The sequence below is a fragment of the Anomaloglossus baeobatrachus genome, chromosome 1 (assembly GCF_048569485.1).
Source record: "Anomaloglossus baeobatrachus isolate aAnoBae1 chromosome 1, aAnoBae1.hap1, whole genome shotgun sequence".
Classification (NCBI taxonomy): Eukaryota; Metazoa; Chordata; class Amphibia; order Anura; family Aromobatidae; genus Anomaloglossus; species Anomaloglossus baeobatrachus.
Window position 1 is genome coordinate 437,770,215 of NC_134353.1, and position 25,655 is coordinate 437,795,869.

Here is a 25,655-nt window from a genome sequence, read left to right on the forward strand (position 1 = left end):
GCGAGGCGGACGCCAGGTACCACTCCCAGGGCTGTGGTAGCTGACCCCAAGGCAGGAGACATTCTGGTATAGACACAGGTGAAGGCAGGTACAGGCGAGATGACTGAGGCAGACGGGTACTGACAGGTATGATGGGCATGGCAGGGACAATAGCTATGGAAAGGCAGGTACAGTTGACGGACACAGGGATAACTAGACAGGACCTCGGGACCTGCCAACCAAGTAACTAGCTAAAAACGAAACAAAGTGATCAAATGCCCAAAGATCATTCATAATCAAGATTATTTTACTTTTATTTAATATACAAAATACAAATATATAAAGTGTTACAAGTCCATTGGTGGAGCAGAATAAGATGTATTGAATGAACCATTTACAAAAGGATTAAGAAACGAGATCGTGACCACAGTTATCCAAGAATATTAAAGGGACTGTATCGCGTTTTTTAATTTTTTTATTAAAATAAGTGATTCTGAAATGAAGTATTTCTAATTCAAAATGAAATTCGTAGCTTATTTAGTTTTTATGTAATTCTAATTTTACTTTATGCACTGGGGGCCATGTTGGATTTGCTGTGTGAGTAACGACAGTTACACACTCCTTTACGGCAGCCCCTGTGCATAGAGAATAGTGGTCGCTATCCGACACTATGTTTAACGTTACAGTGGGTGTGTGCTGTGATCTGTACGCGCCCCCTGGGTTGTCCATATCACAGCAAAGGGCAGATTTCAGCGCCATTTTTGTGGAGATTCAATCCATGCTCTTTGCGCCACTTTACACCTGTCAACCACCGGGATGTAAGTCCGGGACGCCTCCACTCCCCCCGTTACCTATCACACAACCCTCCCTCCCTCTGTTCTCACCAGCCCCCGCCCCCTGCCGTTACCGTCTGTTATTAAATCACATCCCTCTGCTGTCCCCAGCCCCGTTCTGGCGGCCGCCGGTGTGTGTGTCCTCCCTCTGCTCTGACCAGCCCCCTGCCGTTACCGTGTTATTAAATCACGTCCCTCCGGTGTCCCCAGCCCCGTTCTGGCGGCCGCCGGTGTGTGTGTGTGTCCTCCCTCTGCTCTCACCAGCCCCCTGCCGTTACCATCTGTAATGAAACCCCCTCCCTCCCTGAGCTGTCCTCAGCCCCGTCCACGTTCGTGTGTGTGTGTGTGTGTGTGTGTGTGTCAACCCTTCCGCTTGCTACCCTGTGTGTACTAGTGATACTGTGTGCTGAGCTGTGTATCTAATCCTCCCCTGTGTGATACTGTGTGCTGAGCTGTGTATCTAATCCTCCCCTGTGTGATACTGTGTGCTGAGCTGTGTATCTAATCCTCCCCTGTGTGATACTGTGTGCTGAGCTGTGTATCTAATCCTCTCCTGTGTGATACTGTCTGCTGAGCTGTGGATCTAATCCTCTCCTGTGTGATTCTGTGTGCTGAGCTGTGTATCTAATCCTCTCCTGTGATACTGTCTGCTGAGCTGTGTGTCTAATCCTCTCCTGTGATACTGTCTGCTGAGCTGTGTATCTAATCCACTCCTGTGTGATACTGTCTGCTGAGCCGTGTATCTATTCCTCCCCTGTGTGATACTGTGTGCTGAGCTGTGTATCTAATCCTCCCCTGTGTGATACTGTGTGCTGAGCTGTGTATCTAATCCTCTCCTGTGTGATACTGTGTGCTGAGCTGTGTATCTAATCCTCCCCTGTGTGATACTGTGTGCTGAGCTGTGTATCTAATCCTCTCCTGTGATACTGTCTGCTGAGCCGTGTATTTAATCATCTGTGTGATACTGTGTGCTGAGCTGTGTATCTAATCCTCCCCTGTGTGATACCGTGTGCTGAGCTGTGTATCTAATCCTCTCCTGTGTGATACTGTCTGCTGAGCTGTGTATCTAATCCTCTCCTGTGAGACAACTACTGAGCCACCGTACAGTGCCAACTACTGAGCCACAGTACAGTGCTAACTACTGAGCCACCGTACTGTGCCAACTACTGATTTGTATCAATCAGCTCACCGTATAAAAGCTCAATCCCGATTCCGTCCTGGAGCTCAGTCACAATGCGGGTAATTACATATTCATTAACACTGACCAGATGCATGACCATTAGGTCTGAAAATATTTATAGGTACCGTATTTTTCGCTTTATAAGACGCACCTGATTATAAGACGCACCCCCAAATTTGGTGAAGGAAAAGAGAATTTTTTTTTTTTAATGTTAAATGGGGTCCATCTTATAATGCCAGTGTCCCTCTAACAAATCATATAGGGTATATGTCCCTCATAGCCCCCCATCCTAAAATTAGCCCCCTTAATCTGGATATGGCCCCCTTATATTGAATATAGCCCCCTTGTGATGGCACACGTTCCCCTGTGCTGCCTATGGTCCCCTATGGATTGCACACGTTCCCGTGTTAGATAACGCCCCCATGCTGCTGCCCATGGCCCCTATAGATCGCACAAGTCCCCCTGTGTTAGATATCGCCCCCATAGTGCTGCCCATGGCCCCTATAGATCGCACAAGTCCCCCTGTGTTAGATATCGCCCCCATAGTGCTGCCCATGGCTCCTAGATAGATCGCACAAGTCCCCCTGTGTTATATATCACCCCCATAGTGCTGCCCATGGTCCCTATAGATCGCACAAGTCCCCCTGTGTTAGATATCGCCCCCATAGTGCTGCCCATGGCCCCTATATAGATCGCACAAGTCCCCCTGTGTTAGATATCGCCCCCATGCTGCTGCCCATGGCCCCTATAGATCGCACAAGTCCCCCTGTGTTAGATATCGCCCCCATAGTGCTGCCCATGGCTCCTATATAGATCGCACAAGTCCTCCTGTGTTATATATCGCCCCCATAGTGCTGCCCATGGTCCCTATAGATCGCACAAGTCCCCCTGTGTTAGATATCGCCCCCATAGTGCTGCCCATGGCCCCTATATAGATCGCACAAGTCCCCCTGTGTTATATATCGCCCCCATAGTGCTGCCCATGGTCCCTATAGATCGCACAAGTCCCCCTGTGTTAGATATCGCCCCCATAGTGCTGCCCATGGCCCCTATATAGATCGCACAAGTCCCCCTGTGTTAGATATCGCCCCCATAGTGCTGCCCATGGCCCCTATATAGATCGCACAAGTCCCCCTGTGTCAGATATCGCCCCCATAGTGCTGCCCATGGCCCCTATATAGATCGCACAAGTCCCCCTGTGTCAGATATCGCCCCCATAGTGCTGCCCATGGCCCCTATAGATCGCACAAGTCCCCCTGTGTCAGATATGGCCCCTAGGCTGCTGCCCAAAGTAAAATAAAACCCTCTTTATTTTAGAATGAGCAGCAGCCTGGGGGCCAAATCTAACACAGGGGTGGGCATGTGCGATCACACTGGGACGCAGGCTCATATAATATGCACCGCTGCCCCAGCCCCTCACTGCGTGCGATTTCAGCACCATTGGAGATGGACAGCGGCTGTGCATATTATATGAGCGGGTGCAGGAGATCAAAGGCAGCAGCCCGCAGCGTTCCCCTGTGCTCCAGAGCTGCTGCCCCCACCTCCCCTGGACGCTGCAGTGTACATATATATATACCCCCCCCCCGTATATTCGGCTTATAAGACGCACCCCCTACTTTCCCCCAAAATTTGGGGGAACAAAAGTGCGTCTTATAAAGCGAAAAATACGGTAATTCAGTCACTCACAACATAAAAAATTCACTTTTAACCAATGTGATCCTAATTCACGCTATGTGCGGCTTGTGTGGTTTCTGTGCGTTATGTTTGCTCAGCCACAATGCGGGTAATTACATATTCATTAACACTGACCAGATGCATGACCATTAGGTCTGAAAATATTTATAGGTAATTCAGTCACTCACAACATAAAAAATTCACTTTTAATCAATGTGATCCTAATTCACACTATGTGCGGCTTGTGTGGTTTCTGTGTGTCATGTTTGCTCAGCTACAATGCGGGTAATTATATATTTATTAACACTGACCAGATGCATGAGCATTAGGTCTGAAAATATTTATTGGTAACCTAGTCACTTACAACATAAAAAAAAAAAAAGTATCCTTAATCAATGTGATCCTAATTCACACTATGTGCGGCTTGTGTGGTTTCTGTGTGTTATGTCTGCTCAGCCACAATGCGATTTTCTTTGCCTTGTCTTCGGCGCATGGATTCTTTCACATTGGTTGGAATGCATGTTAGCCGCAGGGTGCATTTTTAGTTCCTCTTGAAATTGTTGAAATTTAATCCCAAATGCTGTAATCAGAAATGAATGCATTGCAAAATCCAGTTGTGGCACTTTTAGAGTTTGGTTATTCTGTCAGTATTATCTGACAGATAATTATAACTCACAATACGATTTGGTGGCCTCTGCTTGAACACAATATATATTTTCATCTCACTCAGTTGGGTACAGCCTAATATTAATAAACCGGGAAAAAAAAATCTATATAATAAAAAAAAATAAAAAAAAAATTTTTCTTAAAAAAAAATTCCCTAAAAAAAGTTTATTAAAAATTTATTGGAGTACAGCGCTTGCACAAAAATGGGTAATTTTAGGCAACTCTGGTCATTTTGCACCCAAAATTGTAATTAAAGGTAGCATGATTTTTCAATAGCACATGAGGGGGAGATAAATACATTTTAAAAAAAAAAAGAAAAAAATGTAGCTATGCACATAAAAAATTCTTGTGTGCATCCTCATATATGTGCAGATTCATTCATATATATAGTCATGCATTTGCATATATTTTATGTGCACTTACTTGTAGATGTTATATCTGCATATGTATATTTGTGCACCACAATTAATATGTCAGAATTTATATACATTCCTAACTTAGTCCAGAAAACCATTGATACCTATTTTGTATTTGTATTTGCATTTTATTTTACATGTAATAACTTTCATGGTAACTTTATTTTTGAATATGTAAAGTGCTTAAGTGATTTAATCATCTGTTCTGCTAATTAGCATTTGCATATAAACTCTGTAGCGCCGTCTCTCCAGCATCATGATTAAGGGTGAGTGTTTTCACCTGAAACGCGTAGTGCTGGTCATGTCATTCTCTGTGTCTGCATGATGAAATAAAGACGTGATTCTTTGCCTGAAGAGCTGGACATCCTCTTTTTTCTGCCAACTACTGAGCCGCCGTACAGTGCCATCTACAGAGCCACAGTACAGTGCTAACTACTGAGCCACCGTACTGTGCCAACTACTGAGCCACCGTGCTGTGCCAAGTACTGAGCCACCATACAGTGCCATCTACTGAGCCACCGTACAGTGCCAACTACTGAGCCACCGTACAGTGCCATCTACAGAGCCACAGTACAGTGCCAACTACTGAGCCACCGTACAGTGCCATCTACTGAGCCACCGTACAGTGCCAACTACTGAGCCACCGTACAGTGCCATCTACAGAGCCACAGTACAGTGCCAACTACTGAGCCACCGTACAGTGCCATCTACAGAGCCACAGTACAGTGCCAACTACTGAGCCACCGTACAGTGCCATCTACAGAGCCACAGTACAGTGCTAACTACTGAGCCACCGTACTGTGCCAACTACTGAGCCACCGTACTGTGCCAAGTACTGAGCCACCATACAGTGCCAACTACTGAGCCACCGTACAGTGCCAACTACTGAGCCACCGTACTGTGCCAACTAGAGAGACAACTACTGAGCCACCATAAAGTGCCAACTACTGAGCCACCGTACAGCGCCAACTACTGAGCCATCATACAGTGCCATCTACAGAGCCACCATACAGTGCCATCTACAGAGCCACCGTACTGTGCCAACTAGAGAGACAACTACTGAGCCACGTACAGTGCTAACTACTGAGCCACCGTACTGTGCCAACTACTGAGCCACCGTACTGTGCCAACTAGAGAGACAACTACTGAGCCACCATAAAGTGCCAACTACTGAGCCACCATATAGTGCCAACTACTGAGCCACCGTACAGTGCGTATACAGAGCCACCGTACAGTGCCAACTACTGAGCCATCGTACAGTGCCATCTACAGAGCCACCGTACTGTGCCAATTAGAGAGACAACTACTGAGCCACCGTACAGTGCCAACTACTGAGCCACCGTACAGTGCCAACTACTGAGCCACCGTACAGTGCCATCTACAGAGCCACAGTACAGTGCTAACTACTGAGCCACCGTACAGTGCCATTTACAGAGCCACCGTACTGTGCTAACTACTGAGCCACCGTACAGTGCCATCTACAGAGCCACCGTACTGTGCCAACTAGAGAGACAACTACTGAGCCACCGTACTGTGCCAACTACTGAGCCACCGTGCTGTGCCATCTACAGAGCCACCGTACTGTGCCAACTAGAGAGACAACTACTGAGCCACCGTGCTGTGCCAAGTACTGAGCCACCATACAGTGCCAACTACTGAGCCACCGTACAGTGCCATCTACAGAGCCACAGTACAGTGCTAACTACTGAGCCACCGTACTGTGCCAACTACTGAGCCATCGTACAGTGCCAACTACTGAGCCATCGTACAGTGCCATCTACAGAGCCACCGTACTGTGCCATCTAGAGAGACAACTACTGAGCCACCATACAGTGCCAACTACTGAGCCACCGTACAGTGCCAACTACTGAGACACCGTACAGTGCCATCTACAGAGCCACAGTACAGTGCTAACTACTGAGCCACCGTACTGTGCCAACTACTGAGCCACCGTACTGTGCCAACTACTGAGCCATCGTACAGTGCCATCTACAGAGCCACCGTACTGTGCCAACTAAAGAGACAACTACTGAGCCACGTACAGTGCTAACTACTGAGCCACCGTACTGTGCCAACTACTGAGCCACCGTACTGTGCCAACTAGAGAGACAATTACTGAGCCACCATAAAGTGCCAACTACTGAGCCACCATATAGTTCCAACTACTAAGCCACCGTACAGTGCCATCTACTGAGCCACCGTACAGTGCCAACTACTGAGCCACCGTACAGTGCCATCTACAGAGCCACAGTACAGTGCCAACTACTGAGCCACCGTACAGTGCCATCTACAGAGCCACAGTACAGTGCTAACTACTGAGCCACCGTACTGTGCCAAGTACTGAGCCACCGTACAGTGCCAACTACTGAGCCACCGTACAGTGCCAACTACTGAGCCACCGTAGAGTGCCAACTACTGAGCCACCGTACAGTGCCAACTACTGAGCCACCGTACTGTGCCAACTAGAGAGACAACTACTGAGCCACCATAAAGTGCCAACTACTGAGCCACCATATAGTGCCAACTACTGAGCCACCGTACAGTGCCAACTACTGAGCCATCGTACAGTGCCATCTACAGAGCCACCGTACTGTGCCAACTAGAGAGACAACTACTGAGCCACCGTACAGTGCCAACTACTGAGCCACCGTACAGTGCCAACTACTGAGCCACCGTACAGTGCCAACTACCGAGCCACCGTACAGTGCCATCTACAGAGCCACAGTACAGTGCCAACTACTGAGCCACCGTACAGTGCCATCTACAGAGCCACAGTACAGTGCTAACTACTGAGCCACCGTACTGTGCCAAGTACTGAGCCACCGTACAGTGCCATCTACAGAGCCACAGTACAGTGCTAATTACTGAGCCACCGTACAGTGCCATCTACAGAGCCACCGTACTGTGCCAACTAGAGAGACAACTACTGAGCCACGTACAGTGCTAACTACTGAGCCACCGTACTGTGCCAACTACTGAGCCACCGTGCTGTGCCAAGTACTGAGCCACCATACAGTGCCAACTACTGAGCCACCGTACAGTGCCATCTACAGAGCCACAGTACAGTGCTAACTACTGAGCTACCGTACTGTGCCAACTACTGAGCCATCGTACAGTGCCATCTACAGAGCCACCGTACTGTGCCAACTAGAGAGACAACTACTGAGCCACCGTACAGTGCCAACTACTGAGCCACCGTACAGTGCCAACTACTGAGCCACCGTACAGTGCCAACTACTGAGCCACCGTACAGTGCTAACTACTGAGCCACCGTACAGTGCCATCTACAGAGCCACAGTACAGTGCTAACTACTGAGCCACTGTACTGTGTCAACTACTGAGCTACTGTACTGTGCCAACTACTGAGCCATTGTACAGTGCCATCTACAGAGCCACCGTACTGTGCCAACTAGAGAGACAACTACTGAGCCACGTACAGTGCTAACTACTGAGCCACGTACTGTGCCAACTACTGAGCCACCGTACTGTGACAACTAGAGAGACAACTACTGAGCCACCATATAGTGCCAACAACTGAGCCACCGTACAGTGCCATCCACAGAGCCACCGTACAGTGCCAACTACTGAGCCATCGTACAGTGCCATCTACAGAGCCACCGTACTGTGCCAACTAGAGAGGCAACTACTGAGCCACCGTACAGTGCCAACTACTGAGCCACCGTACAGTGCCAACTACTGAGCCACCGTACAGTGCCATCTACAGAGCCACCGTACTGTGACAACTACTGAGCCACGTACAGTGCCAACTACTGAGCCACCGTACTGTGCCAACTACTGAGCCACCGTGCTGTGCCAAGTACTGAGCCACCATACAGTGCCAACTACTGAGCCACCGTACAGTGCCATCTACAGAGCCACAGTACAGTGCTAACTACTGAGCCACCGTACTGTGCCAACTACTGAGCCACCGTACTGTGCCAACTAGAGAGACAACTACTGAGCCACGGTATAGTGCCAACTACTGAGCCACGGTACAGTGCCAACTACTGAGCCACCGTACAGTGCCATCTACAGAGCCACCGTACAGTGCCAACTACTGAGCCATCGTACAGTGCCATCTACAGAGCCACCGTACTGTGCCAACTAGAGAGGCAACTACTGAGCCACCATACAGTGCCAACTACTGAGCCACCGTACAGTGCCAACTACTGAGCCACCGTACAGTGCCGTCTACAGAGCCACAGTACAGTGCTAACTACTGAGCCACCGTACAGTGCCATGTACAGAGCCACCGTACTGTGACAACTACTGAGCCACGTACAGTGCCAACTACTGAGCCACCGTACTGTGCCAACTACTGAGCCACCGTGCTGTGCCAAGTACTGAGCCACCATACAGTGCCAACTACTGAGCCACCGTACAGTGCCATCTACAGAGCCACAGTACAGTGCTAACTACTGAGCCACCGTACTGTGCCAACTACTGAGCCACCGTACAGTGCCAACTAGAGAGACAACTACTGAGCCACGGTATAGTGCCAACTACTGAGCCACGGTACAGTGCCAACTACTGAGCCACCGTACAGTGCCATCTACTGAGCCACCGTACAGTGCCATCTACTGAGCCACGTTACAGTGCCAACTACTGAGCCACGGTACAGTGCCAACTACTGAGCCACGGTACAGTGCCAACTACTGAGCCACGGTACAGTGCCAACTACTGAGCCATGGTACAGTGCCAACTACTGAGCCACCGTACTGTGCCAACTACTGAGCCACCGTACAGTGCCAACTACTGAGCCACCATACAAACGTACAAAAAAGCACCTGTTGCAAAAAAACGCGGCAACAAAGCATGATTTTTTACGGCGTTTTTTTGCTGCGTTTTTATCATTGAACAATGGCATTAAAGATTGTTTAAAAAATAAAAAAAGATAAAAGGTCTGACATTTCCTTCTTCAATATGTTCTTCATTCTCCACTAGTGTATGCAGGAGAGCAGACAGCTGCAGAACTACAAGGCTCAGCATACTCCATCCAGGACTGTATGCAGTAGTTTTTTGCCCCCCAAAAAAATGACATGGGCTTTGCCATATTTTTGTATGCTAGCCAGGTACAGCAGGCAGGTACGGGCTGCCCCCAACCCCCAGCTGCCTATTTGTACCTGGTTGTGAACCAAAAATATAGTGACTTTCATGAAATAATTTAAATAAAAAAATGACGTGGGCTTCGCCCAATTTTTGAGTCCAGCCAGGTACAACTAGGCAGCTGGGGATTGGAATATGCAGTGCAGAGTACCCAAGCTTTCTGGGCACCCACGTTGCGTATTGCAGTCTGCAGCCACCCCAGAAAATGGCGCTTTCATAGAAGCGCCATCTTCTGGCGCTGTATCCAACTCTTCCAGCTGCCCTGATGCAGGGTGGCTCGCTGGGTAATAATGGGGTTAGGGCTAGCTGTATATTATCAGCTGGCCCTAAGCCTGAAATTCATGGTGTCACGCCAATATTAGACATGGCCACCATGAATTTCTAGTAAAGATAAAATAAAACACAACACACAGAAAAATATTTTTATTAGAAATAAAACACAACACAATTAGTGACTCCATCTTTATTGAAACAAAGAACCCCCCTCCGTAGTAATCCTGGGTCAAGGGTCCCGCGCCGTCCAATATCATCTGATCGGTTTGCTGGAAGACATACCGATCAGATGATGTGTCAGGATCAAGGATGTGAATCCCATCACACATCAGCTGATTGTATAAAAGCTGTTTATACAATCAGCTTATGCATCAATGGGAAAAAAAAAAAAAAACCCTACACACTTACATGCTGGCTCCTGTCCGATCGCTGCAGGAGCTGCCGGTGATCAGCTGATAGTCTCCTGACGGCATCAGCTGATAGCCGGGCGGTAAAAAACCGGCGTCACCGCGCGACTTGCGATCAGCTGATGCGTCAGGTGACTGCATCAGGTGATCCTCTGCCAGGTCCTGCATACATCGGACGAGCCTTGGAGCCGGCACATAGCCTGAGCAGCGGTACCGTAAGAGGAGCTAGGAGCGGGCATGGCACCGGTAGTCTGCAGACAGGTGAGTATGTCTTTTTTATTTTTTTCTACAGTTCACTTGATTTCCAGCTGCTTAATCTCCCGCACGGGAGCGAGACTGCCGCCCGCACGGGAGCGGGCCTGCCGACCGCACGGGAGCGGGCCTGCCGACCGCACGGGAGCGGGCCTGCCGACCGCACGGGAGCGGGCCTGTGGCGCACCGGAGACTGATGGCCGCAGTCTGTATATATGTATAAATGTGTTTTCTCTTTACTTCCGGGTGGAGCTGTATAATTCATATACAGTTACCCAGAAAATGTCGACACATTACTATGAAATACACCTCCTCCCCTTTTGGGTGCAGTGTAACACCCAAAATGGGAGGAGAATAGGCATGTCATCTAGTGACTGCCGAAATTTGCAGCTATCGTAATTCTACTAAGGATTACTATAGCTTTTTGATGTGTACACCGGAAGATGCTCCCCCTACTGGCAATTATAAGTATTTTTAATATAAAAGTTTTATTTTACATATTTAAAAGTTGAAATACATTAAGAAAATAGTTGTTACACAATTATAATAATATTGGTAGCTGATTTGGCCTACAAAAAAAAAAAAAAAAAAGATACAGTCCCTTTAAGACATATGTTCATGCTAGATATAAAAAATGTACCACTAGAGGTCACTATAGGGCAACATATAATCCTCTGCTAGTGAATTTCCCAATCAGTACGCTTCATAACATATTCTGCAGGGAGCCCCAAAGATTACAAAGGGCACAAAACTATTAATAGTCACCTTTATCAATTAGGCATATAAATCAGCAGCATGTATAGAGGGCTCACCACGGTCAAACACCTGACACGAGTTTTGCCTTCCCAGGTTCTTCGTCATGGGTCATTTTTTATATGCAGCATTAACATACAGTACAGACCAAAGGTTTGGACACACCTTCTCATTCTAGGAGTTTTCTTTATTTTCATGACTCTGAAAATTGTAGATTCACATTAAGGCATCAAAACTATGAATTGACACGTGGCATGAAATACTTCACAAAAAAGTGTGAAACAATTGAAAATATGTCTTATATTCTAGGTACTTCAAAGTAGCCACCTTTTGCTTTGATTACTGCTTTGCACACTCTTGGCATTCTCTTGATGAGCTTCAAGAGGTAGTCACCGGAAATGGTTTTCACTTCACAGGTGTGCCCTGTCAGGTTTAATAAGTGGGATCTCTTGCCTTATAAATGGGGTTGGGACCATCAGTTGTGTTGTGCAGAAGTCTGGTGGATACACAGCTGATAGTCCTACTGAATAGACTGTTAGCTGCTTTTTTCTTGCCATAATACAAATTCAAAGTAAAGAAAAATGAGTGTCCATCATTACTTTAAGAAATGTAGGTTAGTCAGTCCAAAAAGTTGGGAAAACTTTTACAGTGGCAAAAACCATCAAAAGCTACAAAGAAACTGGCTCACATGAGGCCTGCCCCAGGAAAGGAAGACCAAGAGTCACCTCTGCTGCGGAGGATAAGTTTATCCGAGTCACCAGCCTCAGAAATCGCAGGTTAACAGCAGCTGAGATTAGAGACCAGGTCAATGCCACACAGTTCTAGCAGCAGACACATCTCTAGAACAACTGTTAAGAGGAGACTTTGTGCAGCAGGCCTTCATGATAAAATAGCTGCTAGGAAATCACTGCTAAGGACAGGCAACAAGCAGAAGAGACTTGTTTGGGCAAAAGAACACAAGGAATGGACATTAGACCAGTGGAAATCTGTGCTTTGGTCTGATGAGTTTAAATTTGAAATGTTTGGATCCAACCACCATGCCTTTGTGCGACGCAGAAGAGGTGAACGGATGGACTCTACATGCCTGGTCCTTACTGTGAAGCATGGAGGAGGAGGTGTGATGGTGTGGGGGTGCTTTGCTCGTGACACTGTTGGGGATTTATTCAAAATTGAAGGCATACTGAACCAGCATGGCTACCACGCATCTTGCAGTGGCATGCTATTCCATCCAGTTTGCGTTTAGTTAGACCATCATTTATTTTTCAACAGGACAATGACCCCAAACACACCTCCAGGTTGTGTAAGGGCTATTTGACTAAGAAGGAGAGTGATGGGGTGCTACGCCAGACCTGAACCCATTCAAGATGGTTTGGGGTGGGCTGGACCGCAGAGTGAAGGTAAAAGGGCCAACAAATGCTAAGCATCTCTGGGAACTCCTTCAAGACTGTTGGAAGACCATTTCCGGTGACTACCTCTTGAAGCTCATCAAGAGAATGCCAAGAGTGTGCAAAGCAGTAATCAAAGCAAAGGGTGGCTACTTTGAAGAACCTAGAATATAAGGCATACTGTATATTCAGTTGTTTCACATTTTTTTGTTCAATATTTAATTCCACATGTGTTAATTCATAATTTTGATGCCTTCAATGTGAATCTACGATTTTTAGAGTCATGAAAATAAAGAAAACTCTTTGAATGAGGTGGTGTGTCCAAACTTTTGGTCTGTACTGTATGTCTTAATATTCTTGGAGAACTGTAGTCCCGGTCTCTTGTTTCTTAATCCTTTTGTAAATGGTTCATTATATACATGTTTTTCTGCTCCACTAATGGACTTGTAACACTTTATATATTTGTATTTTGTTTATTTAATAAAGTAAAATAATCTTGATTATGAATAATCTTTGAGGATTTGATCGCTTTCTTTGTTTCATTTTTACCCTGTTTTTCGCGATTTGCCCTTGCTAACGGGTCCCTACATGCTTATTTCTAATTTAATAATAATAATATTTATGTATTTATATAGCGCTATTAATTCCACAGCGCTTTACATACATCAGCTTCATAACTTGTACAATTTTTTTGCACCTTGCTGAGTAGGTATAGCAATACATGATTTGTTACTGCAAACTGTTACCTTTGTCCTACGTAACTAGCTAGCAGACTGAAGACTGTCTAAAGGCGTGGCGCATGCACCTCTTCCCTAATGGGAGGGTGCCTTAGCACCTTCACGACCACGGACAGTAAAGTTACGTCCTATTTTTACGTGACTTAATGACCAGGTACGTAACTTTACTGCCTAAAGTTCATTTGATTGCCGTGGCCATAGCAACAGCTTTCAAATGATGTCCCCTGCTGTTTCTTACAGCAGGGGACCTTTGCTTGACTCCAGGGGGGGTGGCATCGCCACCCCCCATCGACGATCATTGTGATTGGCTGTTCAAATCTGAACCACCAGCCACATCGTTCGCACTGGTTTCGGCTAAAACAATGCCTGAACCAGTGCAATCCTGTGAGATCCTGCTATGAGGTGCTGCAGCAGCTGCAGCAGATCATAGCTGGAGCTCAAACATGGCGCCCCCAGTCCCTGCATCACTAATTTGAGCGATCGTGCTATGACGCGGAATCGCTCCAATCAGCGTGCAGAGGGGCGGTCTGATATGGAAGTGACCGCCCTCCCCAGGCTTGTGTTGGTCTGGGAAGCCCTCCCTCAGCATGTCTGCGGCGTGAAACGGCTAGTACTTGTACTCTTGCAATGGCCCCTGCGCGCTCCCGCGATCTGGCCCCTGTGCGCTCCCGCGATCTGGCCCCTGCGCGCTCCCGCGATCTGGCCCCTGCGCGCTCCCGCGATCTGCCCCCCGCCGCGATCTGCCGCCCCATCTCTATTCTGCTCCCATTCTCTTGCCTCTGCTTCTCCGGTCTCCTTCTCCAATGTCCCCTACCTGCCTCCAGCGGGTTGTCCGAGGTCTTCACTGGCCCGATCACATCTGCTTCCATCGCTGGGTCCTTCCTGGGTCTTCTGATGAGCTGTCCAACTTCCTGCCTGCTGCTCCTTTAAGAAGCTGTCCACTTTCTGCCTTCTATTCCTCCTGCAGTTCCTCTGGGCAGTGATCCTCCTGCAAATCTTCTGGGTACTGTGAGTATAATTTTTTTTTTTTGTATCCCCTGTCCGTTTTTACACATCATCCGTCTGTGCGTCCTGCCGAGCGCTTCTCAGTGATGCAGATAACGTATCTGCATCCGTGGTCAATTTTCGGCGGGAATTTTTTTTTTGTCCGTATCTTGCGTCGTTTTTTTGCATTTCATCAGTGTGTGCGTCCTGCAGCGGCCGAGCGCTGATTAGGGATGCACATAACGGATCAGCCATTTTTCGGCGTGACTTTTTTTTTTTCCGTGTTCCCGACGCTTTTTGTATCTCATCCGACCATGCGTCCTGCAGCGGCCGATCAGTGAAGCACAGCGTCTGTGAGTTTGAAAAGTTAAATGGAGCTCCTTTTCTTCCAAGCCCTGCTGTGCGCCCAAACCATTGATTTCCACCACATATGAGGTATCTGCGTACTCAGGAAAAATTGCACAATACGTTTTATGGTCCAATTTTTCCTGATGCCGTTATAAAAAAACGTTGTAAACAGTTTTGTAGTAAAAAAAAAAATATTCATGGCTCAACATTATCAACTTCTGTGGAGCCCCTTGGGGCTCAGTAAACATCTAGATAAATTCCTTGAGGGATCTAGTTTCCAAAATGGGTCACTTGTGGGGGAGCTCCATTGTTTTGGCTCCTCGGGGGGTTCCAAATGCAACATCACGTCAGCTAATGATTCCAACCAATTTTGCTGTCAAATGTTGCTCCTTCCCTTCTGAGCCCCGCTGTGCGCCCAAACAATTACTTTCCACCACATATGAGGTATCTGCGTATTCAGAAGAAATTGCACAATACGTTTTATGGTGCATTTTTTCCTGATACCCTTGTGAAAAAAAAAGCTGCCTAGTTGAAGCAACAGTTTTATGGGAAAAATGTTTTTTTCTTTTCACATCTCAACGTTTTAAACTTCTGTGAAACCCCCAGAGGTTCAAAGTGCTAACCAAACATCTAGAAAAATTATTTGAGGGCTCTAGTTTCCAAAATGGGGTTACTTGTGGGGGAGCTCCATTGTTTAGGCACCTCAGGGGGTCTTCAAACCTGACATGGCATCCGCTGATGAGTGCAGCTAATTTTGCGTTAAAAAATTCAAATGGCGCTCGTTCCCTTCCGAGCGCTGCCGTGCGCCCAAACAATTGATTTTTACCACAAATGAGGTATCTCTGTACTCAGGAGAAATTGCACAATAAATTGTATGCTGCATTTTCTCTCTTCTCCCTTGTGAAAATGCAAAATTTTCTGGCTAAAGTAATATTTTTGTGTTTAAAAAGTAGAATTTTCATTTTTTCCTTCCACATTGCTTTGGTTCCTGTGAAACACCTGAAGGGTTAATAAACTTCTTGGATGTGCTTTTGAGCAGTGTGAGGGGTGACGTTTTTAGGATGGGGTCACTTTTGGGTAATTTCTGTCACCTAGGCCTCTCAGTCACCTCAAATGTGATGTGGTCCCTAAAAAATGATTTTGTTCATTTTGTTGGAAAAATGAGAAATTGCTGATGAACTTTGACCCCTTCTAACTTCCTAACGAAAAAAAAAATTGTTTACAAAATTGTGCTGATGTAAAGTTGACATGTGGGAAATTTTATTTAGTAACTATTTTGTGTGACATAATTCTCGGATTTATGGCCATCAATTTTCAAAGTTTGAAAATTGCGAAATTTTCTGAAATTTTCACAAATAAATGCAAAAAATATCGGCCTAAATTTACCACTATCATGAAGTACAATATGTCACGAAAAGACAATGTCAGAATCTCTAGGATCCGTTGAAGTGTTCCAGACTTATAAAATGTCAAAGTGACACTGGTCAGAATTGCAAAAAATGGCCGGTCATTAGGGTGTTTTAGTGGCCGGGGGTGAAGGGATTAAATACATAGTTTCCTGAAAATAGTGTGTTGGCCCTTTAAGAGGAGGGCCAGTGCACATGTGCTAGGCATGTTCCTAGGGAGTCGGTGCGGCAAGTACATGCCCCGCAGGGAGAGGGAGGCAAATGAGCACATGGGCGGTTGCGGTGGAAGAAGCAACCCAGCGGCGGCAAGTAAGTCAACGTCTCTGCAGGCAGTCTCTTGTACTTTGGCACACAAAAAGGAACAAAATAAACTTAATTTTTTTGTGTAAAAAATGTATCACTTTATTAATAATAAAAAGATTTTGTGGTTATCGAGGATTGACAGTTGTACAAACGGTTCAGCTATTACGTCATAAGCCTTTTTCAATAAACTGTTAATTGGTCTTTTGTAATTTGATATATTAATCAATGATCCAGGAAAAAAAAAATTTGAACAAAAAAAACACCGTTGTATGAGCACCAGAAATAAAATGAAAACAGGTAACTTACTGATCAGGAAACCGAAATATATGGGTATACCTTATTACTCATTAATTAATTCACTATTCAGCATCAGTGGTATCATGTACATAAAGTATCCCTTTCTACCCGTATAATCCGCAAGAAAATTGCCTCAAGGTTGCATAATGCCGCCGATAGGTGCAATATTCTCAGGGAACCTATTTAGAGTATGTACTACCCTGTTTCCCCGAAAATAAGACACTGTCTATTTTTTTTTTGCCCTGAAAAAAGCACTAGGTCTTATTTTCGGGGGGTGTCTTATTCTCGAGACATAGTTGGGGGTAAGTTTACCCCCAACAAAAAGCAGACACCAGCCCCCCCCATCCCAGGATTGTCATACTTACCAGCCCAGGGCATCTGTATGGCTCCCAGATCCTCCTGTGATCTCCCAGCAGGTACGCTGCACGCGTCCCCGGCGTCTGGCCGACATCAGATCTCACACACACACACACACATTACTTCTCCCTGTGATCTCCCTGCAGCTGTGCTCCCCTGCATCTGGCTCGACACACATCAGAACAGTCACACATCAGACAGCAAACACACACACCACTTCTCCTTGTGCCCTCCTGTGGGCGGTCCCAGCAGCTGTGCTGCACGCCGTCCTCTACCTCCTGCCGACACTCAGAGATCCGATCGCATACATTCACACACACACACACACACACATCAGACAGCATACACGCACACATCCGATCGCAAACACACACACACTCACGATATCGCACACACGCGATCACACACTCACAACATCCGGAGATACCACATGATTCCAGCCATATGATCCTCGGCATGTCCTGGAAGATCACTGCACGCACAGTATCGCCGCCGAGAAGCAAGCGATATCACTGGATGTTGTGAGTTTGTGGATGTGATCTGATTGTGTGTGTGTCTGTTTGTGCGTGCGTGTGTGTGTGTTCCGCCACAGGACCTTGATGCGCTCACATGCTCCCGGTCGGCGTCTGGTAAGTTCAGGGGTCTTCTTTCTTCTGTCTTCTCTCTTCTGGGGGTGCTCGCTATCTATAATGAAGTGTCCTGCAGTGTCTTTAACTTTTTCACCGCTGCATGACACTTCATTATTGACCGTGGCTAGGTCTTATTTTCAGAGGATGTCTTATATTAAAGCTGCCCTGAAAACTCCTGGGAGGTCTTATTTTCGGGGGAGGTCTTATTTTCGGGGAAACACGGTAGTCTTGTCGTCAGAAGCTCAAACCGAACATTGCACTTAATGAACTTTGAACTAGGAACAAAACACCCTTTCTGGATATAGGGAACAGGTATAAGCAAACCTGGTGGTCTAGTGGAAGTAACTTGTGTCCGGTTATACCTCTTCCCTATATCCAGAAAGGGTGTTTTGTTCAAAGTTCATGACGTGGAGTGGACGGTTTGAGGTTCTGAATTCTGACGGCAAGATTAGTACATACTCTAAATATGTTCCCTGAGAATATTACACCTATTGACGGCATTATGCAACTTTGAGGCAAGTCTGCTTGCGGATTATATGGGTAGAAAGGGATACTTTACTTACATGCTACCACTGATGCGAATAGTGAAGTCATTAATGAGTAATAAGGTATACCCATATATTTTGGTTTCCTGATCAGTAAAGTTACCTGTTCATGTTGTTTTCTGTGGTGCTCGTTTAACAACGGTGGGTTTTTTTGTTCAAAAATTTTTGTATATAAAAATAAGTGGGAGTGAAGTAGAGGGATCCCCTCCCTATCCTCCCAGGAACAATTAAGGCGCAAAAAAGCGATCTGCTGCGATTTTTGTTTAGCGGCAGCTCATATAATTATTCCCAGATACTGGACACAGACTAGATGCCCCACGTTGACTAACTGGGTGGAAGAGATAACAAACCTCCAGAGAACGTAGGAACTCGCAGCTGAATTGAATGGGTCCACCGAAAAATGTATCAAGGTATGGGGACCATGGATTATGTTCATGGAGTCTCCGGAATTCAAGGAGAGTATTGTGGATTCCTGAGGTTGAGGAACAGAGCCACGTCCTAACCTGTCCTCTTTCCCCCACCCCCTTACCCCCCAATCCTTTCCTTGCCATGCCCTTACCCCTACTTGGTTTCCCCCTTTCTGAATTTTCTCTTATCTGTACCCCCCCTTTTTTTTTTTTGTTGTTTTCTTTTAAGTTCATCTCTCAACATGAGACATGATTGACATTGACGTACGACATGGGTATTTCTATTTGTTATTAAAGAAGACTAGTGAAGTTGAAATGCTGATTTATAATATATAGTTTTCTATAAAGAGTTTATTAGTGCATTGTAAGGTTATAGAGAACCCATGAAACGGGTTTTAGGATATTACCTGTGTCGATTTACAAGTGAGAGAAAATTGTTCATATTTTATAAACTTTATAAATGTTTGAACTGTATCTATGCTTTAAAAACTTTAATAAAACACAGATTTGAAAAAAACCCTGTTTTTTTGTTCAAAAACATTTTTTTCTTGATCATTGATTAATATATCAAATTACAAAAGACCAATCAACGGTTTATTGAAAAAGGCTTATGACGTAATAGCTGAAACGTTTGTACAACTGTCAATCCTCGATAACCACAAAATCTTTTTGTAATCAATAAAATTATATATTTTTTACAACAAAAATTAAGTTTATTTTGTTCCTTTTTGAGTGCCGAAGTACATGAGACTGTTTGAGATTTACCTATATTTACTTCTGAGCATTGACTAACGGTTGAGCTAGGCCTTTCTTATGTTTTTGACGTCTCTGCAGGGGCGCCAGCACTGCTAGCAGGCACATACTGTATATATATTAGTATCAGCTCACCTGAACAGTTTACCGTCAGTTTTCCGGGAGTAAACTTTCCATAAACAAGGGGTACAGCCTTACCAGTCTCTGTTTCCCCTTCAGAATGAGCTTCTGTAGCATCCAGCACCAAATAGATGTATTCCAGTCTGTGCCCAGCTCCCAGTGAACACCGTCGGCAGATTCTACACACAGCACTCTGATCCATCCCTAGCAAACTCCTAGACCCAGGTAAACATGTGCCCTGGACCTTAGTCAAAGCTAGCCAGGTGCATGTATTCAAGTACAAAGAGAACTTTCAACAGCTCACCAGTCCAGAGTAATTGTGGGTGCAGTGCACTGATATCCTAAACCAGTTACCAGGTAATAATGAAAGAAAAAAACAAAGGCCAGCAGCCACACATAATTAAGATTAAAACATAGCTTTAACAGTGTCTATTAAAAACAAAATTTAAAGCACATGTAGACAAAAGATCATTCTACGCAGTTTGAGCAAACACAAGCTTGCTCTTAATTATGTCATGATTAAGAGCAAGCTTGTGTATGCTCGAAACGTGTAGAAGGATCTTTTGTCTAAATACTGTTTAAATTTTGTTTTTAATGGACAATATTAAAGCTATGTTTTAGTCTTGATTAATTATCTACGGTTGCTGGACTTTTCTTGGCATGTAATCAAGTGCTGCAGTACTAGGATTTAACATAGTCTTACCTGTTTTTTCCACACTACGTTTCTATTCTCTAGCCCTATATACACAGCACTGAACCAGCACTTGTATATACAGATTAAGAAGCAGTAGCAGTTACTGTGTTTCCTCCTCTGGATCCAGTAAATGTGATCACTGGGTGTAGGGAGGTAGTTGGAGCTGCCTAGAAGGCCTGTTATGCAGGCAGGAGGCTGAAATTCTCAAGTAACAGGAAATCTGCAGCACAAATAGTGTATTGTTAGGGCTTGCTCTCACTGGCGTATAATACAGAGAAGTGCAATGAAAGAAAACATTTCATTGCACTCTGACCAATGTTATTTAATGAGGCACAGTGTCATGATGTATTTTACCTTCTCACTGTATTTGCTGTAATACTATGTCTTGGGATGTAAGTAACCATACCTTCCCCCCCATCTCCTGTGTCTCTGGGCCCATAATGCAATTATCTCTTGTCCACACAGGCAGGGGAACTTCTCATTGTTTCGTAAGCAGTGGATAACGCCAACTACACAAACCTGTAGACATCTCGGAGCCAACCTTCTAGAATCTTCTAGTGGGCCCAACCATTGCATAGACCCCTACCCTTGAGGGGCGGGGCCACGAGCTCAGACAATTCACTCCTGTTTCTAAATGCAGTTGGGAGCTGAGTTTTTGAAGAGGAAGGGAGCGAGATCTGATTCTGCGGACAGATCTCGCCGTCCAGTGGATTGTGTGGGATTTCTGGGACTCTGAAGAGGACTATTTCGTCGTGATCTGGCACTTTGGATTATCGGGAGGTGCCCCCGAATCTGTTTTATTTGGACTTGTCGTGTGCTGTTCCTGTATTCCTGTTAGTAAACCTGTTGGATCATCCTCGGCCTGTTGTCTCTCTTTGCTCTGATGTACACCCCGTCACAAACTGGTGGCAGCGGCGGGATCAGAGCAGAAGAAATGGAGGACAACGGCCAATCAACGTCTGAAACCAGAACCTCCGGATACAGGAACTGGACTGTGGTGAGCCTACAAACAAAGGCCCGTGAATTAGGTGTCGGCTACAAAGGACTCTCTAAGGAGCAACTAATTGAGGCATTGGAAAACGCTTGCCTGCAAGATGGCACCGAGTAACAATTTACACAGCAAGGGGAGCAAAGACGGGAGCCGGAGGTAAATACCCAAAAAAGTCAATGGGTTGTGTGGTACGAGGAGGAGATGGCCTTGCTGGGAGAGGAGACCACCATAGAATATAAGATAGAGGTCATGCGTGGAGCTAAAGAGAAGGAGCGCAGGATGGAGGAGATGGCACTGCTGGATAAGCAGCTCGCTGTGGAAGCCGCGAGAGGTTCCAGACAGACTGTAACCCCAGCACCCATCATGAGGGAACTTCCCAGGGTGTCCCGCAAAGACTTCAAGCAGTTTAATGAGGCTGCTAGTGACATTGAGGGCTTCTTCCAGGACTTTGAGCATCAGTGTCGATTAATGGAAGTCCCAGAAAGGGAGCGTGTCCGGCATCTGGTTGGGCTCTTAGAAGGTGGAGCTGCTGCAGCCTAGCCTGGACCCTCGGTGGAACTGTGAGTATGCGGATATTAAACAGACTATTCTAGAACATTATGCTGTAACGCCAGACACTTACAGGACTCAGTTCCGTACTTTAGCATGTGATGAGGAAGTGTCCTTCAAGATGTATGCCCACAAACTCAAACATCTGTGGCATCGTTGGCTGCAGGCAGAGGAGGCCTTAACCTTGGAGACCGTCCTCCAGGTCCTCCTAAAAGAGCAGTTTTACTTTAAGTGCCCCGCTGAGATCCGGGAATGGGTGCGTGAAAGGAGACCAGCCACTGTGGAGGAAGCTGCAGCTCTAGCTGATGAGGCTCTCACCATCAAGCCTCAGTGGAAAAAACTACTACCCAGTGAGAAAAAAACCACCAACCCCCCAACGCTGGCGGCCCCTGGTCCTTCTGGCCCCAATGTTCACCATCACCCTAGACCGTCAACTCATGGGGACCTTCGTGTGACTGTGCCTCGCATTACTCATGCTCCACCTTTGGGAATACGACATGGAGGAAGAATCCCAGAGCGCAGATGTTATGGGTGTGGGCAGCCTGGGCACATGCAATTCCAATGTCCAGGTGTTCGGAGACAGAACAGCTACAGATCGCCTTTGCCTGTTCATTATCTACAGACACCTTCACCAGGAGAAGAGCTGGATTCTGTGCCTGATGACTTGCCAAGTGACTCAGATATCCTGGCTCCCCTACCCGGAGTCTATGGGGTGCGAGCTCCAGCCACCTGTTCTTCTGATCTTCAGGACAAACATCTACAGGAGGTCGTGCTGGATGGCCAAAAAGTTGTTGGCTTCCGTGACACTGGGGCTTTCCTCACCATAGCCGATCCCCGAGTAATTCAACCACAAGCAATTCAAAAGGGACCAGGAATTGCCATTGAACTGGCAGGAGGTACCCAGAGATATATTCCAAGAGCGAGTGTGACCCTGGATTATGGCTTTGGGGCAAAACAATGTGTGGTCGGTGTGATGAGCGGCCTCCCTGCAGACGTTCTTCTAGGAAATGATGTGGGGAATCTTCATTGCCACTTTGTCGGTGCGGTAACCAGAAGTCAAGCCAAGAGAGCAGCCCATGTGGACGTGTACAACCCATCCATGGAAATGAGGCCACCAGAACTGCCATTACAGCCGGTGAGTGATTCTTCTTGTGGGGATAATATGAATGTTACTTGGGATAAAGTTCAGTTTAGACAAGAAGTAGAGACTGACCCCACCCTTGCTAGTTTTAGAGCCCGAGCTGAAATAGGGCAGCTAAGGGAGAACGGAGAAAGAATTATCAGAGAAAATGGACTTCTGTATCGGGTTGCCAATGCCGACTCCCTAGATAAGCCCTGGACTTATAGCAAACAGCTGATTGTTCCTCAGAAGTACAGAATTCCCCTATTACACCTGGCTCATGACATTCCTACGGCTGGCCATCAAGGCAAAACCCGCACCGAGAGACGATTGACTCAAACTTTTTATTGGCCGGGGATTTCCCAAGCAGTGGCGCATTTCTGCCGAACTTGTGACATATGTCAGCGTAGAGGGCGACCCGGAGATCACCCAAAGGCACCCCTGCAACCGCTCCCTATAATAGAAGAACCCTTTCAAAGAGTAGCTGTTGATATCATTGGACCTCTGGCTAAACCAAGTAAATCTGGAAAGCAGTACATTCTCACTGTTGTGGACTATGCCACCCGATATCCAGAAGCCGTGGCCTTGTCAAGTATCTCTGCAGCCAAGGTGGCCGAGGCCTTGGTTATTATTTTTACCAGAGTAGGATTCCCCAGTGAGATCTTGTCGGACCAAGGCTCCCAGTTTATGTCAGAGTTGGTCCAGTGTCTGTGGCGCACCTGTGGAGTACGAGCGATCCGAACGACCCCGTATCATCCCCAAACAAATGGACTTTGTGAACGATTCAACGGCACTCTGAAGAATATGCTGACGGCCTTCATGGACCAAGATTCAGACTGGGAGAAGTACCTACCCCATCTCTTGTTTGCCTATCGGGAAGTTCCCCAGGAGTCCACTGGGTTCTCCCCCTTTGAACTACTCTATGGAAGAAAGGTCCGAGGACCCCTTAACCCTGCTCAAGGAATACTGGGAGGGGCAAGTTGAAGATACAGGAACCCCTGTTGTCCCTTATGTCCTAAAGCTGCGAGAAACCCTTGCCCAACTTGCTAGTTTTGCCCAGAGTCATTTGCGTATGGCTCAAACCAGACAGAAGACATGGTATGACCGTAAAGCACGCTATTGGGAGTTTGTAGAAGGACAACAAGTCTTAATGATTGTTCCCCATCGGCAGAATAAACTGCAGACCACATGGGAGGGTCCCTTCCGGGTTCTCAGAAAACTGAATGATACCAATTACCTTCTTGCTTTAGATGATCAGGGGCTAAGGCAAAAGACTGTCCATGTGAATATGATTAAGGAGTACCATGACCGGAACATTCCAATGATAGCAAGCTGTCGGGTGGCTTCAGAAGATGGTCAAGAGGATGAGGACTCTCTACCTAATCTCGTGGAAGCAGCGAGAGCCCCATCCACTGTGGAACAGGTTCCCCTGGGAGATTACCTGGACTCCTTACAGAAAATCCAGATGCTGGAAGTGCTTCAACAGAGACGGGCTGCTTTCTCATCCCAACCAGGTCGAACCACCGTCACCCAACATCATGTGGACACTCAGGGCATCCGTCCCATACAACTGGCTCCTTACCGGGTACCTGAATCAGTTCGAAACACCATGCAGCACGAACTGGAGGAGATGTTACAGCTTGGGGTAATCCAGGCCTCCCATAGCCCTTGGGCCTCCCCTGTGGTGTTAGTACCCAAGAAGGATGGGAGTACTCGATTTTGTGTGGACTATCGGCGACTAAACGACCATACCGTCAGCGATCCTTACCCAATGCCTCGTATTGTCGAACTTCTAGACCGACTGGCTGGGTCCCGATATGTCACTACCTTGGATCTCAGTAAGGGATACTGGCAGATCCCTCTAACGGATGAAGGGAGAGAACGGTCCGCTTTTATAACCCCCTTTGGTCTGTATGAATTTCTAAGCATGCCTTTTGGAATGAAAAATGCCCCGGCCACCTTCCAGAGAATGGTGGATCAGATCCTCCAGGGATGTGGTGACTTTGCTTGTGCCTACTTGGATGATATCGCCGTCTTCAGCCACACATGGGAGGAACATCTGAATCAAGTAGCCATTATTTTGGACCTGATTCTTGCAGCCGGCCTAACTATTCGACCCGATAAATGCCAATTGGGGATGGGGGAAGTCCAGTACCTAGGGCATAGAGTGGGAGGAGGGAAGCTCCGTCCTGAGCCTGCCAAAATCCAGGCTATTAGAGACTGGCCTGTACCCCAAACTAAGAAACAAGTTATGGCTTTTCTGGGCACTGCCAGTTATTACCGAAAATTTGTTTCTCATTTCAGTACTGTGGCCAAGCCTCTTACCGACCTGACCAAGAAAACAATGCCCCGGCTGGTGATCTGGACTCCAGCCTGTGATGAGGCTTTTAACCGGCTGAAGGACTCTCTGGTCTGCGATCCTGTCTTGGCTGCTCCAGACTACAAGCGGAGATTTATTGTGCAAACGGACGCCTCTGCTTATGGACTGGGA

At 46.6% G+C, this 25,655-nt stretch overlaps 2 protein-coding genes across 4 annotated transcripts in view; one reads left to right on the forward strand and one right to left on the reverse strand.

The window, feature by feature from the left end:
- LONP1 (lon peptidase 1, mitochondrial) overlaps positions 1-25,655 on the forward strand; it is an 829,185-nt gene that overhangs the window by 386,140 nt on the left and 417,390 nt on the right. The window lies entirely within an intron of this gene.
- LOC142316741 (syncytin-B-like) overlaps positions 1-25,655 on the reverse strand; it is a 106,073-nt gene that overhangs the window by 63,792 nt on the left and 16,626 nt on the right. Inside the window, exon 1 of one of the 2 annotated variants that reach the window (XM_075352647.1) lies at positions 20,514-20,607. The exons of the other annotated variant lie outside the window; for it this stretch is intronic. The gene's annotated coding sequence lies outside the window, so the exon portion shown is untranslated. Of the gene's footprint in view, positions 1-20,513; positions 20,608-25,655 lie in introns of those variants that run through there. 2 annotated transcript variants of the gene reach the window in all.